Source organism: Chrysemys picta, chromosome 2 (assembly GCF_011386835.1).
Source record: "Chrysemys picta bellii isolate R12L10 chromosome 2, ASM1138683v2, whole genome shotgun sequence".
Taxonomy (NCBI): Eukaryota; Metazoa; Chordata; order Testudines; family Emydidae; genus Chrysemys; species Chrysemys picta.
The window spans coordinates 53,579,259-53,597,966 of record NC_088792.1 but is presented as its reverse complement, the minus strand read 5'-3'; the positions used below and the strand labels follow the sequence as shown (position 1 = coordinate 53,597,966).

General features: G+C 39.3%; 1 protein-coding gene across 15 annotated transcripts in view; it reads right to left on the bottom strand.

Annotated features, from left to right (window-relative positions):
• The window catches only part of PHF14 (PHD finger protein 14), a 267,127-nt gene that overhangs the window by 124,242 nt on the left and 124,177 nt on the right, over positions 1-18,708 (bottom strand). The gene's annotated exons all lie outside the window — the stretch shown is intronic.

Sequence of the window (18,708 nt, the reverse complement as noted above, 5' to 3'; positions counted from 1 at the left end):
CTTACCAACTTATTGATGCAGGTGGAGTACCAGGTGTGCAGTCCCTGCTCCTCCTCCATCTCCTCCACCCACATGACACACTACCCAAGGGTCGTGGGAGATTTAATCCACTCATGTAGATAGATGCAATCTGGCCCTTTGTGACTATTAGTTAAAAGAGCGCTTTAAAAAGCTCTTCAAATTTATAGGTTTTTAAAATACAAGCATAAACGTTGGCTGAAGTTGCTGGAACACACACTTTTACTCACACAATATTTTCCTACCAAATTATAATCAAGGTTTTTGCTATGCAATTTTGGTGCTGCCACTGCTGCTTTTATTGCCATATTAAACTGCTAGAAAACAACTAAAGGTTGCTAAACAAATTCTACCATACCTACTTCATTTTTAATAGCCTTTTGTAAGAAACTGCTTTGGAGTTATTGTTTATGTATTATGGGCAGATAAAAATCAACAAATTGTATCATTCAGGTTATTGCTATTAGGATTTCTTCAGTTATTTTAGCTTTTATTAGAACATTTTTACACAATTTATTACATTCACTATCACTCCACTACAATCTCTTTATAATACTTATAGTTACTTGTACCTACTCAAGCTAAAATGAATATTTTATTTACATTTTTATAAAAGCTATCATAACTATTAAAATATCACCACTGTGCCATACTGAACTGTCAATTTTTCCCCCCAAAGATATAAATGAAATAGCTGAACAACACTAAAATTTTAGCGGTTTAGCGGCTTTTAATACCTTAAATGTTGCAGTATGTGTGTTACATTTATGAAATCTACCACATACCACATTGTTTTCATTATTTCAGTTAGACCCTGCTCACCACCCACAAAATGAATTTGCAAAAAATCAATGCTTCGGAAACCTGCCGGGGGTGGAGGTGGGGGATTAGAAGTTGTGGGTTTGTTTATTTTTTCCCCTTTTAATTATCAAAAATTTATTACTAGAGACTTAAATTACATACATTTAACCAACCTATTTTTATTTTGTAGACTGGGATGCTCTTCCAAAAATAAATTAGAATATTTTGACTAGCAGTCCAAGGACTACCTGTTGGTCTAGAGACAAAGCAATGCACTACAACAAATGTGTTCCAAGCTCCCTGGTGAGGGTAGGGAGCACTGATAATGTAGCAAACTCATCTCTGATGGTGGAAGGGTAGGGATTCTGATGTTGTTGAGAAAATATGTGATAACTGAACCCCTAAGTTAATTTACAGTGAGTCAAGCATTTCCATGTCCTCTTTGGAGAAACTTAATGCTTTCCAGAGACAACAAACATCATCCAACCCATTAAAGAAAGGGGGTGGAGGGGAATGAAATGAGGTACAAAGAAAGCTCCATACATCTTCTGGAAGGACTGATTGCATTTTTCAAGGATAAAATTGTAAAGTGTGCTACAAGCACAAGGTTCTTCATCAGCTCTAAAACAGAAAATCTAATGGTGCCAAGGGATGCATGCGCCACATTTTAGCTAAGTAATTTTTCTGTCCAACCACTCTTAAATGCATTACTTTAGATGCAGACAAGCTTCTATACTATATTAATGTGCAGTAGCTTTATGTCTTCTCTCTCCATAAAAATTTATCCTCTTCCAAGTGACAGGCAGTGACCTTTCAGGGTACTATGTCTACTCATACTTTGCTCCGTTTCACAATCATTTCTAGTAATATACATCAGAAATGACAAGCAGAAATGGGATACTATGTGTGTGTGCTCTGTCGTATATCTGATGTGTAAGGTCTCTGTGACTGCTAATTAGAAAGAATGCTTTCCTGATTTATCATACTTCTTTGTGTGCAATTACTGCAAAGGAACAACATAAATTAACTTTAAGAACTAGGTGCTCAATATTGTCCCTGGAGGTAAGTATATATTAAAAACAAAATCAGTAAAACCCAATGTAGAACAATGCAGCTCTAGAAAGCTTTTATTTTTTAAAGAAAGGAGATTCCTGTAATAGAATTCAAATGCTTGGCCACTTTTCCTCTGCTTTCCCAACCCAACTTTTGTTTCTTTTTAATGAGAAAAAGGAAAGTCAGCAAAACAAAATGTCACCATTAAATCATTTCACAGCATTTTGTGTCAGAAATGTAATGGAAAATGCACACATCATGGGAAAGGTTACTGTTCTTCCAGAACATCTTTTCACTTGGTTCAGGGCTCATCCCTCTATATAACTGTGCAGGCACTACTGATGGTTGTTCTCCCTGGGCTTAATGTGGCAGTTGAAAGATTATGGCATTTTCAGGAAACCACAGTGCAGTGATTTTAGTGGTTATCTGGCTGAAAGTGATGCTATGATTTAGAATAACTGCTCTGTTTATGTGCAATGGTAAAAGTCAGTTACTACACCATCTTGCACTGTCAACTTAGTTCTTTATTGTATATTTTCCTAATATGGCATCATGTCAGATCTGAAAGTCAGTTGGAATTAGAGGATCCTTTTACCGCTGCTCCTCCACAGAACGCAAGTCAGTTTCATAAATGGTGCAGTTGTACTGAATTTAGCTGGCACTTCTGACATGTTTATCATAATACAAGGACTAATAATTTAAAAATATATATATACACAGGCTATTTGCTAAAACATGGTATATCTTAATGGACACTGTAAATTTGAAATCTCATCCAACTTCAAAAAATGAGTTACAATTAATTTCAGGTGCTACTTTCCAATTTTTGTGATTTTACAACTGTGTTTCCCACCTCTTGCAGTGTAGAAGACACACACACACACACACACACACACACACACACACACACACACAGATATACCCCACAGAAGGAGTTAAACTGACTGTATACAAACTGCTCTCAAAAGAGTAAAACAGTTAAATGGAAAAGAAAAAAAAAGAATTTTCTCTGATTTCTTTCACACACCATACTATTAATTATTTCTATTACAGAACTGACCTAGCCATTCCAAACAAGACAGGGATCCCACTGTCCAAGACACTCTACAAACATATAACATGAGACAGTATCATTATCTGGCCTCCGGTTGGTTTAAAGATTGGGGTTTCTCTTCTCTTTTCCTTTATCATGTTAAAAAAAGTCTGCCACAAACAATTTTTCAAACATAGGGTTTTTTTCTGCTTTTTAAAAAAATTATCATTTTAAAACTTTTTAACAAGTGTCAAGACTATTAGGTCTTCACTTCCCTCCAACTGTTGGAGGACTCTGGTATTTTTGAAAGACCTGAATAGTGATGTCACACAAGCTACAGTTTTGCCACCTCCCAGATGGATGTTCTTTGCTTTGAGAAATTAACTCCATTTGAAACCAAAGGGTTCTAAAGCTGCAGCCACTTGACCAAAATATTTCAATTTCATTGGCTCCCTGACTTTTTCCAATGTCATGTCCAGTGGCATGATCAAGGGAGCAGGGCTTAACTGGGTTATGCTAAAAATTTTACATGTTCATTGGGAAAACTGAAAGTGATCTTTTTCCTTGTTTTTGTTCTCTTTTTTTCCCACAAAACTAAGCCATGGCACTAGTCCTCAGTGAGGAATAGGTCAGCGCTAAGTTTCAAATTGTTGCCAATTTTGCTATAGCCCTGTTCAAGAGTGTGCTTAGAATTGTTTTATATTGGGAAAATCACATTTTCTTCCTGCCCATAACTCAAAAATGGCTTAAGGGATTTTTTTCAAAATTGAAAAGAAAAGGGTAACTTTAAACCAGACACCATGTATAGGTGAGTGTTTAGAAAAGTTATGAACAAGTAAAAACAGGTTGCTATTATGGAACGTTTTTGCCACTTGAAGTATACTCTGTGATACTGAGCTCCTATGAAGTATAGAGCTTAGTCTTTGACATTTTAAACAACATAGTGCAAATCAGATATGCAAAATATCCTTCTACTGATATGACAATCTAAAGGAATTACACAATATTATAAAAAAAATACTTTTCAACAAAATATCATCCTTTCAACTAAAATATGCACTCATAAGTTCCACAGTTCTTCCTTGGGAGGAGCCAGTACTGGTTTTCATGAATGATAAACTCAAACAGTGTGAACCTGGGAGCAGGTGAGAGATGCAAGGCAAGTATAATAAAACCTAGTCACAGAAACTAATAAAATAAAATAAGGCACAAAGAATTAAACATGTGAATTTTTGTAATTAGTAGAGCAGACTTCTCCAGGAAAGCACAAGAACTATACCTGTCTGGCACATTACCAAATCTGGACTTTCAGGGGAAACAAGGATTAGGAGAGTTTTGCTATGATTATAAGCCTAAGTGAGTGGCACTTATTGTAGAGAGTTTGAGGGGAAAGGAAACACCATAGTTATGCTGAAATACTGGTAAGGAGCAAATATTTACAATCTCTCATGTCCCAGTTCCCTCCTTCCCCCCACAAAAAAAACCCACACAGACTACCCCATACCAAGATAAAAGACTAACAATGAAAATAATATCTCAAAACAAGTCATATCCAAACTATCTATTTAATTGATACCATTATGACAAAATTACTCCACATATATTGAAATTTGATATGAAATTATCATCTTCCAACAAAATAAACAAAACTACTTCTGCTGTCTGACACTTACTAACAATAGCATCCACTTTATTCAAGCAGTTCACTTGGAACACCTGAGAGGCAGAGTGATGGAAAGAAATATACTGCAGAATCACAACTGTGTTTGGGAGATAGCTCTATAGTGGCTCAGGCTAGAGGACTTAAAGGTTGATGTTAGCCATCCATGTGGAGCGACAGCACCATATGTAGGAATAGCTTATTTTTAAGTCAATATTAAGATTCTTGATCTTCAGGTAAAAAGGAAACAATGTGAACTCAAAGATGATAGCCATATGAAGAGAATATATAGTGGTTTCCCTAAATACTTTCCCTGCCAACTAAAGCACATTCAAAAACCAGAGAAGACTGCATTTTTCTATTCAGAAACAAGGAGCTGTAATGGCAGTCAACCTGTATACCTCTCATTTTAGACTCAAATTAAGCTCCAGTCTCAAATAAATTTGTTGTTCTCACTTTCATTACTGTAAATTGGTGCCATCAGACATGCTTAATCATGAAATAGACTACAGAAAATGTCGAAGAAATTGATACAACATTATTTGAAGCTTCCTATACTGCTATTATTCGTCTCCTTCACTTTGGATCTTTGTCTCAAAGTGTAAATATGTGACATACTATTTACATTAAGATGAGGGCCAAGACTTTTTGAAACAAAATTGGGGCAACACACTATATAGATGGCTTAGGTTTCCTACCATCAAAAAAAGCTCACAGATCAACTCATTATAGATTAACCACATAACAGAGGGTCTGGGCAGGGGAAGAAATAAAAGGGAAAATAATTAGAGAACTGTAAGAAATCACTGCTTCACACATTAAGATTACTTACTGCAATAGTCAGCTGATGCTGACATGATGCTGCAGACAGGCATTTAATTGAGAAAATTGCCTGCATACATGCCCAATTAAAAAATGCAGGAGTTGGCAATAATATATTTGCTGTATTAAAATCAACAGCCACTGCATCGCTGCATTTAAAGTCTTATTTTCCTGTTGCCTTTTAAAAAATATTGCTATATTTTAATATCTGAACAAGACTATTCTGTGGTTATATATTTCTGAAGTATAACTGAGTTTCATGGCTGCTGTAAAAGTGGCTCAGCTTAATGAAGCAAAACATCTGAATTAATAAAGAACTTGACATTTGTTTTATGAAGATACTGTACTACAAAATGCTCTTATTTGATAAGCTTACAGAATTTCAAATGACTGAAGATCTTTGACTACCATCATGCATTATCTGATTCATTTAAATGCCAGGTGAATTTGGTTACTTGATACCAGGACGATTGTTTAAGGAATTAATCTTTAACAGTAACCACTGGAATCAGAGGATACTGACCTGTGACAAGTACAGTAACCTTTTGTAATACTGACCCACTGCAGGTAGCTGGGCCAGGAAATAAATTCAGTTTTATCAGTCCCCTGGGTTGTCATGTTTTTATTATACTTCTGCTCTCTACATTTTGTTCCATATCAACACTGTACAAGTGACCTTTACTCTGAGGAGATGTCCCATTCAATGACCTTCTCTCACTAATAACTCATCCTTATTTTCAATTAAAGACACTAATTACAGGAGCTACAATATTACATTTTGCATTTCAGAAAGTCTTTTGGATCTCAGGACTTAAAAAAATTACAAATAGGACAATGACGCATATATTCCCCACAGGTAGCAGATAAAACAGCATATAACCCTGAAGTACACAGCCATTTTGGGAATGGATGACAACTGTCAAATATACTGACAGGCCATAAGGCATAAATGTATGGATGGCAGCACAGACTTTGTCAGGCAGCAAAACTACAGAAATAAACAAAATAAATAAATAAATCCACCCTTTAAAAAAAGTTGTTAAAATGTTCTTTGCTAGCACTACTAGGAAAAGATGCAATCTTGACAGAAGAAATGCTTGAGTATTTATTTATAAACAGCTTTCTAAATGTCACAGGTGAGAACTATATTTCACCATATGGTTTATAAACTATAACCAGAACTCTGGATTTGAACCCTGCTGAGCTTGGAGGAAGTTTGGATTCAGATCCAAACTTTGCAGCTCATGTTGATCTCTGCTAAGTACCAAGCTGTACATCAAACAGCTCTTCCGAATGAAGGAAGAGGGAAATTAATCTAGATGATTTGGTGAAAAAACAAAACAAAAAACTCTTGCAAAGACAAACTTGTCAGATACCAGGATCATATCACAATATTATGATTGCAGAAGACAGGCTTCTGCCACTTGCACTGCAGCACAGACAGACATGCACATTTTTTTTTCTGGTCCTACATATGTAAAAAGCAACCCTTCAGCAAAGTATTTGTAACAAATACAAATATGAGAAATCAAGAAAACTCATTTCCTTCCCACAATAAAACAAAATTGGTCTTTCTTCTTGCAACACCTGGACCCGACTGGAAGGTATAGTTGGCTAGAGCCATCATTATAGTATCGCTTTTCAAAATGCATGAGGGATTAGTAGCACTGTCTTTAGCCAGAAATACTATGAGATGGAGCTGTGCAAGACAGCTTTCCAATCCTGACTAGTAATATCCTCAATATTCCCATATTGGGTCTGTCTAAAGCATAGAGTCAAATGCAGCACCATTTCTTCAAATCTCATTATATCAAGAAACAAACAAGACTTTAAAAACAAAAATTCACTCTTGTCATCTCAGGCCTGATCCCATACTTCTTATACAGGCAACACTCCCATAAATGCCAATCAATTAACTCTGAAAGCTGTACAGGTAAACCTCTATGTGAAATTTTGGTATTTGGTTTCCAGAGCAAAAAAGCTAGCACACTAATTCATTGCACCATCAAATCTCATCATTGCTAAGCTTTTAATATTGTCCACCTATCTATTAGCTATGCAGAAGAGAGAATTACAATTTGAAGATTATACTAATTACAAACAATTGTATTTACTTTAGAGGAACACAGTATCGTAAATCAAGTAAAGTTAATGCAAAATGCAATACTCAGTAACCTCTGCCGATTGAGAACCTGTTCAAAGATACTGCATGAATCCTTGAGAATTATACATAGAAAATTGATTACATTATTGAGCATTACAAAGAAGGAAGCTGAAGTACTTAATTTGCAAGCTCCAATAAAATATTGCAATTGTAGTCTGTAACACATCAGTTTGTTGCAAATACTGGCTGAAATGACTACAGTTTCTCTTGTAGCAACCTAATTAGCTTCCACTATGTTAAAAGCTCATAGTTAAAATTTCTAAAACAACTAAAAATCACTTTGGCTTTCACACATTTTGCTGGATTGTTAATTTTGTTGAGGTGTATATCCAAAAACAACAATAAAAATCACTAGTCAGATTTCTTAACAGTTGGCTGTTGTGCTGTCATACAAGACATGAGCTAAGGGATGGCCAGTTCCCTCACAGGTAGACACCAAATGCTTAATTGGAAAAGTGATGTGCATCAGTCAGTTTGGTCTAGTTATTATGAAACCCAGTGACTAAGGAACTCTAGGTTTATAAGAGGATATAAACAAAAATCCAATAAAGTTTACAGCAGTTAACCATTATACAGGTGAGTTTCATCTTACGCTCGGGTTACGTTCTGCTGTCAGCGCGTAAAGCAAAAATCGCATATAGTCAAAATTACATTACATTGAGTGTAATGGTGGGTGGAATCGCCCGCACTACAAGTACAGTATTTAAATTGTTATTTTTCTCTTTTTTTTGTTTTGTTTTTGTTTTTGCCAACCGCACAAAACTGAATTTGCGCTTGTTAAATGCACATAAGATGAGACTCGCCTGTACATAATAGATTGCTTTAAAATATGTGGTATACAGAAAATGTATGATGATGATGTATAAAGTTTTTACTGGCACTTGTTTGGAATGACCTGAGCAACAATTTTGTAGTATTATCACACTTAATAATTGTCTTCTTAAAGTCCACAACAAAACACTATGCTTATGTCTTCTCTCACATCCTATCTACTATTATCTCCCCAAATATTGGCAGTCCATTGTGCCAAAAACCACAAAACTGACAATTGCCATCTCCTATGTAATTTGATTAGTTTTCACTGAGAGCAGCTGGATAATCAGCACTTCTGTAAATCAGGTTGCTTTCTTAGAAACCCATTTAGAAGCCTAACTTTAGGGATTTAAGTTTGAATATCTGGCTATTTTGCTTCAAAAGGCCTTACTACTATATATTCAAATACAATACATATAGTTCAACTGAGATTTTTGTTTTTAATCAGAAAAGAATAGATAGTAATTCTGTGCTGCATAAAAGCATTTTGTGTGTATGACTTGGAATACTCCAACAGACCAGTGGTAACTGGTTTTGGACTACTGTGCAAAATTGAAGGTACATTATTTTATTACTTATTCAGCCACTTGAAGATATTTCAATTTATCCACATTTCTACAGAATATGGCTAAATTCCCAGGATAGCTATTATGTAATATGATGATATGAACATTTTAAATATGTGCATTGGTGAATTATGACCTCATAAAAAGATAAGGACACAGTTATGAAGCAGACAATTCCACTGCAGGATCCATGACTCATACAAGATCATAATGAAGTATTACCAGACTGCAGCAAGTTTCTTGGGAAACACATGAACTTGATAAATAGTATACAATTTTAAAATGCAAGAATACTATTTATAACCTTAAAAAAAAAAACAATTAGTATGCAACAATTTTTTTTTTGTTTAAGTTTGCTCCTTATATGAAATACACCAGAGACCTTCTCTAAAAAACATGTCTTTTAAATCTCTTTGACTCGGTTAGAATTTTTGGAGTTTGTTAAAAACAATTCTACCCTTGATATTAAGATTTGAGAACTCCTGAAGTTAAAAAGTATCCATTGTCTTCCAAATTTACATTAATGATCAATTATTTGTAATTGATTGAGCTGTTTAATGGCTTAGGTAGCCTGTGGATTTAATATGTTAATATCATAATCAAACTTGCAGATATGTAACTCTATCATCTGAACAATTAATTCTTTCACAGAAAGAACTGGATTGCCTCAGAGATCTACACCAGAACTATTTTTACCAAAAGCTTAACATTAATTTCAGAGGAAATTAAATAGTCCAACTGTCCAAAAAATTTAAGGTTACACTTAAAATTTAGTTATTGCTCAGTAGCAAGAAGAAAGACAACTGTAAAACATTACTTCGTTCTAATCAAAGATTTACTTTCTTGATTTGCAATGATTATATGTTACAGGCCAGCCTTTTAGTTAATCAAATGAACACCTTTTTCCTCTATCAACGTGTTACTGAAAACTGTTCTTATTTTTCTGCTAATTTTCTTTAAAGCAGTGAAGTATAGGATAATACATGAAAGGACCAAAAACAGAGATACTAGACTAAAAAGGAGTACAACACAAAGACTGGGACAGAGACCTCTCAATGATAATGCAACATACAACAATAAAACCATCTATGTACAGAATTTGACAGCAGTAATAAATAAAGGCAAACAAGGTCTTGGCATATGTGTGTTATATATAGACAAAACTAGCAATCCTATTTAAATAGAGAAGCTTGCATCATCAAAATGCTACTTTAAAGCAAAGCTAATAATTTAAGGTAGCTCTGTTTTATCAAACTGTTTTAGTACAATAGTGTAGTTACGTAAGACATTCTTTTTGCCAGTCAATTTTCTATCATAAAATTTCCCTTTAGCTCACTATAATAAAATACTTTACACTTCTGTCACCTTTTTAATCAGAGGATCTCAAGTAATTTTTTACAATCTATTATTCAAACCTTAAAGCCCATGTAGGGGGGCATGATATCCTTTTTACAGATGGGTAAACTGAGATGTAGGACCCTTCAGTAGCTTGTCCAATGTTGCACAGCCAGAAAAAAAATGAGGAAACCTGATTCTCAACTCTGTGCTGTAATTCCTGGGTTGTAGTTTATAATTTCTAAATGTTTATTCTTTGTTACCTGATATTAAAACGACTTCACTATATTTCTGTATACAGTGAAATCTGTTTTGTAGTTTATAAAGTAAGTGTTCAATTTTGGTACCAGAAAGACTGAGTTGATGAATTAGCAGCTGCTAAGTGTTCAGCAATACCTCACGTGCTACCCCAAGAAATCAGAATTTGGTTAAAGTTAGTTTGGTAGAGAGAGTGTTCACCATGACAGTAGGGTCATTCCTTACCCACTCAGGAGGTAGCAATGATCCCAAATTTCCATCTAGAGAGACATACGGGATCTATTTTACACTAAGGACAAACATTTCCAGTACAACCACACACACACACTAAGACTATACAATGTCACTAAAGAGAATAGCTCAAATCCAAGTATGTGAATTAAACCTATAATCTTTGAAAAATTTGGAAGAACTCAATGGGAGAGTGTAAAGATAGTCTGGGACTACCCAAATGTTGTTAAACAGCTTCTGGACAACAGTGTGAAAAACAACAGTATTAACATTCTAAACTAATATAGAGCTTTTAAAAAGGGAGGAATAGGGGGTTAGTTTCAATACTGTTGTGGTGTTCTGACATAAGACTAGGAGAACCTTAGAGCAAAACACACTGATTGTGTACATCCTTTTTAAATACTCTGCCTAAGAAGTTGGAATCAATCCAATCAATAAAACCCCTTGCAAATGTTAAAAGGTGAAACAGCGGCAGGCAGCTTGTAGTTAATAGTTGTGCAACCCTCTGAGCTGTTTTATTTTAAGAATGATCTGTATTTAATATACATGTTAACTGAAATGCTAGGAGGGACAGGAACAATTTAAGCCTTGGTTGGTGAAAGAAGTGAGGGCTTATTTAAAACAGATCTGTTTTAAGAGTAAATGGCTTCATAGGTTTAAAGGCAGTAGCGGGAGTCATCATTCAGCAGCACTTCAGCCACTGTGAAGCTCTTGACCAGCAAGAAAGATAAGTCTAGGAAGGAGGAGCAGAAGGTTATGTCTCCAAGGTTGTTCACTTGTTAGGATATCATTGCAACCTCTAAGATCTTTTCAGTCCCTCTGTGGCTGAAAGGCTGTTCTTCCTCATTGCAGAGAAAAGTATGGAAAGGCTGGAGGTTTGAACTACTTCACAAATCTCAATACATGGCAGATGATAGGCTTGGTATGAACAAAAGAGTCCTTCAGTGAGGCAATGTTGCAGTATCTTACCACCAGAGATGTCCTTGTGTGTTTTCCTCTAATTACTCTCCAGTTAACAGCTGTTTTTTATAAACCATAAAGTGGGATGTCCAAATAAACAATGGAAATCTAAACTAGGTAAATTTCTGTAACACACTAGCTATGGCCCAATATTTGTGTGATCCACTCTGTGTGAGGGAATGTCAGATAGGGAAAGCTAACAAAATACTCAAAGACTATCTACCCTATTTCTTCAGTTTTAGTGGTCACTCATTTCTGTTTAACTTCATGAGTTTTTCCTTATATCATAACTGAAGACTGGTCTTGTTCATTTGGAGAAATATCTTCAGTACAACTCACAAACACAAAACTTTCTTATTGGTGACTGGACGGGAAAAGGACAAGAATAATTATTTGCATAGCTATTAATTCCAAAATGTCTCACAACAGCCTCCTTTTCCTTCTGATCTTGTGCCCATGCTGTGCCAATGAAGGCAGCAGATGAAATACCAGCCAGAGCTCTCTCATATAATCCCAAATCAGGATTCAGATATGGATTGTTCCCATACTGATACAAAGAATGCAAGCCACCCTCCCCACCCCCAAACCAAACAGCATAGGATGTTTTAGTTGTACAATAAAAGCTTAACTCAGAACTGACTGGTAGATATTGGCTCTGAGTCCTGTATAGCATGAGGTAGGGCAACAGGAACTGTGACTTCATTAGTGAAAAGATTGGAATGCTCCAAAAGAAAACCCTTCCCTTGTCTTTTGAGGCTGTCCTTTCCTTGACTATATCAGTATTTCAGGCCTTCAGAGAAGTAGACAGCTATGAGCTTTGGAACAAATCTTTTGTTGACTTCCCTAAGTAACTGTCCACCATTTGAGAGAAATGTTACTAACTTGCATTTTCAAATGCTGTCCTGCATTCCTACTACTACAAGGTAAGCCTGCAAACTGCTGTGCGGAGGGAAGAAAAAGCAAAGAGCCCCAGCTAGAAGGCAGAGTCAGAGAACTGATAATTTCTGGTGACCTGAATGAAGTAGGAGAAACAATTTATACGCTCCCTTCAAGTGAGGTAAGTTGCTGCGGCTCCTCTCCCAGTAGATTCACTACACAGCAGAAAACCTTTTTGGTAGTGCTCCCAAATATGTTTTAGCTCGTGTCCTTGAAACCTGGGGTTTAAATTTCATTTAATGAAGATTATTTAGGTCTATTCCACACTTTTACTTCAAATCCTAAAGAAAATTTGTTCACTGACTTTTTTTCCCCAGTAAAACACAATCATGGTATCCTCAGTAACCCTCCCACTCACCCTCCAAACCTACCCATAAAACAACTTTCCTAAACCCATTTATTCTTCTTGCTGGATATCTTTTGATCATTGCCATCACCTTATTATCTTTTATATCACATTTCTACACAGCGTCTCTAACTTGCTGAAATATTAAATCAAAAGCTTAATTGGTGTTCATAAACACTAATGCACTGATATAGTCAATGATATACTCTATTTCAGGTACCAAAATTCAAAGTAAAATGATATCATGTATAAACTTTAAATATATCTGGAATAAATCCTGTTTCCAAAACCATGTAAGGAACTAAAATGTTTACCTTGCATGTATTATTGATTCCCACTTTCTACCATAACTTTAGTTCCTTGAAAGATAAGTTACCCCATTATACAATTAAATGCCCTCATTCCTCAAAAAATTAAACAGTTGTGCCTGAGCTGAAGATCCTGCCACAGAAACATCTGGTTGAAGAGGAGGAATATAAGAATGAAAGCAAACCCCTCTTATTTTCATTGATGCTAACCAAGAGATCTTTTAATGGGGGTTCTCTTGATTTAACTAAAAACTGCTTTCTGGTTGCTGAGCTCCATTATTTCTCTCGGAAGACAATAACTGTATAGTCTCTTTAGCTTGGCAAAGTAGACAAATTGCCAGCTCCGAAGGCAAAGTCAACACATCTCTGTGGGTAATCAGTAAAACATGATTACTAACCTTCCGTAACTGTTGTTCTTCAAGATGCGTTGCTCATGTCCATTCCAATGTAGGTGTGTGCGCACTGCGTGCACTGCTGACAGAAAGTTTTTCCCTCAGTGGTATCCGTCAGGTTGGCTCTGGTGCTTGCTGGAGTCATGCCCTTATAGCGCCAGTATATAGCGGCCTGCCACCCTCTCAGTTCCTTTTTGCTGGCCAACTCCAACACAGAGGGATAAGGCGGGTGGGTTTTGGAATGGACATGAGCAACACATCTCGAAGAACAACAGTTAGGAAAGGTTAGTAACCGTTTGTTTTTCTTCGAGTGCTTGCTCATATCCATTCCAATGTAGGCAACTCCTAAGCAGATGTAGGAGGTGGGTTCGGAGTTCAACGACAAGCAGACTGTAGTACCACTCTGCCAAATCCACCATCGTCTCTGGACCGCTGAGTGATGGCATAGTGAGTTACAAAGGTTGCCTAAGAAAACATTGCCGCTCTACAAACATCCTGGATGGGAACCAGTGCCACAAATGCGGCTGAAGAAGCTTGTGCCCTTGTGGAATGTGCCGTTAGAGCCAGAGCAGAGACTTTCGCCAGGTCATACCATGTGCCGATGCAATAAAGTGATCCACGATGAAATCCTCTTGGTCGAGACTAGGAGACCTTTCGTGCTACTGCCACGAGTAGCTTTCCTAAACAATTTAGTCCTTTTTATGCAGAAGGTCAGCGCTTGCCTGGTGTCTAGTGAACGTAGCCTCTTTTCCTGGCTATTTGCTTGCGGCTCTGGGTAGAAGACCGGAAGAAAGATGTCCCAGTTACCGTGGAATTGCAAAATCACCTTTGGAAGGAAGGCTGGGTGAGGGCACAGCTAGACTTTGTCCTTGAAGAAGACCATGTATGGAGGTACCGAAGTAAGAGCCCTAATTTCTGCAACCCTTCTGGCCGAGGTGAAGGCCACCAGGAAGGCCACCTTCCAGGACGAGTAAAGAGCATGTTGCCTGGGGCTTGAATGGGGGACCCGTGAGTCTTGATAGTACCAAGTTGAGGTCCCAGGGCTCACCTGTGGGTACAGTCTGTCCAGCCCCTTAAGGAAGCAGCTACAGAGCGCGTTAGCAAAAATGGACCTGCCGTTTACCCTGGGGTGGAAAGCCAAAATCACCTCCAGGTGTACTCTAATCGAATACACAATAGCCTTTGCTACTTTAGGGGTAGTAAATGAGATGGAGAGACTCAAGGTTTGGATGATCTAGGCATCTGTGATCCTGGGAGATGAGATCCAGAAACAGAGGTAGGGTGATTGGTGTTTCCACCAAGAGGTCCAGAAGGGTGGTGAATCAGTGTTGACGGCCAGGGCTATCAGGCTGAGTCTCGTTCCCTCCTCTCTGACCTTCAGCAGGATCTTGTGTATGAGCAGAATGCGAGGGAATGAATGGAAGAGATGGTCCCTGCATTGGAGAAGGAGTGAGCCTGGGCTGTGATTCATGAATTGAAGACACTTCCTGTTGAACCTCACTGTAAACAAGTCTATCTGGGGAGCTCCATACGTCTGGAAAATGTCCTTCACAACGTCTGGGCAAACGGATCTCTTGTGACTGGAGAAGGATCTGTTAACTCGCCATGTGCCCCGAAAAGATAGGAGGCCTTGAGGTGGATTGAATAAATTCCCACAGGTGAAGTGTATCCTGGCACAGGTGAGAAGAGCACACTCCACTATGTCTGTGTATATAGAACATCGTTCTCGTGTTGTCTGTAAACACCAACATGCATTTGCCTTACAGGTGGGGCTGGAACATTTCGCAGGCAAGGGGCACTGCTCTGAGTTCCCGCACATTGATATGTAGTGAGAACTCCTCCTAGAACCAGAGGCCCTGAGTTCTGAAGCCCCCCAGATAAAACCTCTCCTTCCCAAAACCCAGGCAGAAGCATGGTGACTAGAGACATTGACAGCTGTGGTTTCGCATATGGGACATGTGCACATACTGACCCCAGATCCAGCCATCACAAAAGGGAGGTGATCACTGAAGGGGGAAGTATGACCACCATGTCCAGGCGGTCCTGGCGTGGTTGGTACACTGATGTTAGTCAGGTCTGAAGAAGTCTGAGTCACAAACTTACATGTTTCACCACGTATGTGCATGATGCCATATGCCCCAGGAGTTTCAGGCAATGTTTTGCTGTGGTAATGGTTTCTGAGGCTCTCTATGATCAAGCCCAGGGCCCAGAATCTGGCTTCCAGAAAGAAGGCTCTGCCCTGGAACGAATTGAGGACCGCCCCTATGAACTCTATCCTTTAGCCGGTGGAGATTGTTGATTTTTGCATGTTTATCAACTTCTGAAAGATTGATAACATTAACTGTATATCTGCCTCCACTAGGGCCCCGATCTGCCCGTTGATCAGCCAGTCATTGAGGTTGGGATACACCTGAATCCTTTGTTTCCTTAGGAAAGCCACAACAACCGCCAGGCACTTTGTGAAAACCTGAGGGGTTGCTGACAGGCCGAATGGAAGTAATGTGAACTCATAGTGTACTTGGCCCACAACGAATGAGAGGAATCTTCTGTGGCCTTGGAAGATTGAAATGTGAAAATAATTGTCCTTCAAGTCGAGAGAGGTATCAGTCCTCTGGATCAAGAGATGGGATAATGGAGTCCAAGGAGAACATGAGGAACTTCAGCTTCTTCATGAATCTGTTGAGATTTTGCAGATCCAGGATGGGTCTCAGACCGCCATTAGCCTTTCGGATTAGGAAATAATGGAAGTAAAACCCCTTGTCCCTTAGCTCCGGAGGAACATCCTCTACTCCTCCCACTTACAGAAGCATTCACACTTCCTGAATTAGAAGTTGCTCGTGAGAAGGGTCCCTAAAGAGGGACAGGGAGGGAGAATGGGAAGGCAGGGAGGAACTGAACTGCAGGGTATCCTAGTCCTATCGTGCACAGCACCCAGCAATCTGAGGTAATATGGGCCCAGGCCCGACAGAAATGGGACAGCAAGTCCATAAAGATAGGGGAGGTTGGATACTGTCCTGGTACACCGTCCTCGGGTGCACCCTCAAAAGGCCTGTTTAGACCCAGGCGATTGTCTAGAGAGCCACGGCCCATGGGTCAATGAGGGTTGGGGAGGAGGCCTCCTTTTGTAGCACCTACCCTGCATCTTATTATAATCCTGCTTCCTCTGAGGTTAGTAGAAATGAGGCAAAGGTTGGGGCTTAAAGTGCCCCCTCAACGGGGTTGGGGTATGTAGACCTAGTGACTTCAAGGTGGCCCTCAAATCCTTTAAGTGGTGAGCTAAGAGTCTGTCTGCTCTGAAGAGAGAGATGCACTCTCAAAAGGAAGGTCCTGAATTGTTTACTGCTCTTCATATAGAAGTCTGGGTTTGCAATGAGGGAAGAGGTGGGGGAACCCTACCCTCTGATGCAATAGAGTACAACCTCCTTGTCTGAGGTGCTTGGGCCTGATGGAAAGCCTAGGGTGTCCAAAAAGGCCATTGAACAGGTACCTGCCACTGTGCAGGCAAGGCCACTGGTGGAAACCCTTGGCTCATATCAGCCATCAGGTACCAGCGGTCAGAGTGGTGTTGGCTCCTGCGGGAGCTGTAGCACTCTGGTTTGGAGTTAGATGGCAAGAAGTCACTCCCTGATGACCATGGGGGAATGGTGCCAGATAGTATCAGAGTGGTGCCAGGACGGGGGTGACTACTGCTGTGAAATCATCGAGATTTTCCCTTTGATGGCACCTGTGGCCAACGCTGTAGCCATTCTCGTTTCCGGTACCTGTTCCTACCTGATGGGGGAAAGCGGTATCGGGAGGGACAGCAGGTCTCTTGCTGCCTCGAATGCCTCTGGTGTAGATCGAAACGCCATCACTGCACTCCTATGGCTCTAACTCGGAGGAGACTCCAATGGTACCAGACTTGACAGTTCCCCTTGCTAGCCTGGAGTCGACAGTACCAGACTGGCAGCCAGTGAGCCCGAGTGGCCCGACATGGGTCTCACTCTGCCAGTTTCCTTGTGACCAGAAGGCTTCTGAGTTGGGGAGCGTCCTGTCTGTCTTTTGTTGTTTCTTCGGCACCGAGCGTCCCCATGAGAGGTAGATCTCCACTGCATCGGAGAGCCCTGGTGATGCCGAGAGTCCTGGGATGCAGATGAGGAGTCCTTTCTTGGTGTCGGAGAGGCTGGGCTATGCTGCCTGTCTCTCCGAGAAGCCAGCATGCTTTTCACCAAGATGGAGGTGCTTGGTATCAAGTTGTGACTTGGCTCCTGAGGGGGGACAAAAAGCCATCTCCATGAGGAGGAACTTGAATCTCTGGTCCCTGTTGTTTTGGGTACAAATACTGTAGCTGTCCCACAGGTGAGATTCCCCCACACACTTAAGGCAAGAAGAGTGAGGGTCACTAATTGGCATGGGTTTATGGAAAGTCTCACACTACTTAAACCTCGGAAACCGAGGCATGCCACGGTACCGGGGAAGAGGAAATCCCAGTAAGCAGAGTCCTACTCTATTACCACTATCTAACACTAAAAGTATAATAACTACTGTTTTATGAACTATAAACAGGAAAAAGAGACATAGTTCACTGGGTAGACTACTTGTATTGACACAAGGATGAACAGAAGTTCCAGCAACCGTCACAGGTGGCAAGAAGGAACTGAAGGGGTGGTGAATCAGCAGGCCCCTATATAGCAGCGCTATGAGGGCGTGACTCCAGGGGACACCAGAGCCAACCCAACAGATATCACTGAGGGGAAAACTTTCTGGCGGCGGTGCATGTGGTGCACGCACACCTACATTGGAATGGATATGAGCAAGCACTCAAGGAAGAATGGTTGTTCTGAAACATCATATCACTCCCCTCTTGGTTTAGACTCCTGATTATAATGCTGTGCTTGCTAAAAGCCGCATGCAGGACAGCTCTTCACCTTTCTTCCATATGAGAAGCATTTACTATTGTGTGGAGCAACAGGGGACTATTGAAACATTTTTTTAAAATGTGTATGTTCCTCACAATAACATACACTTCACTT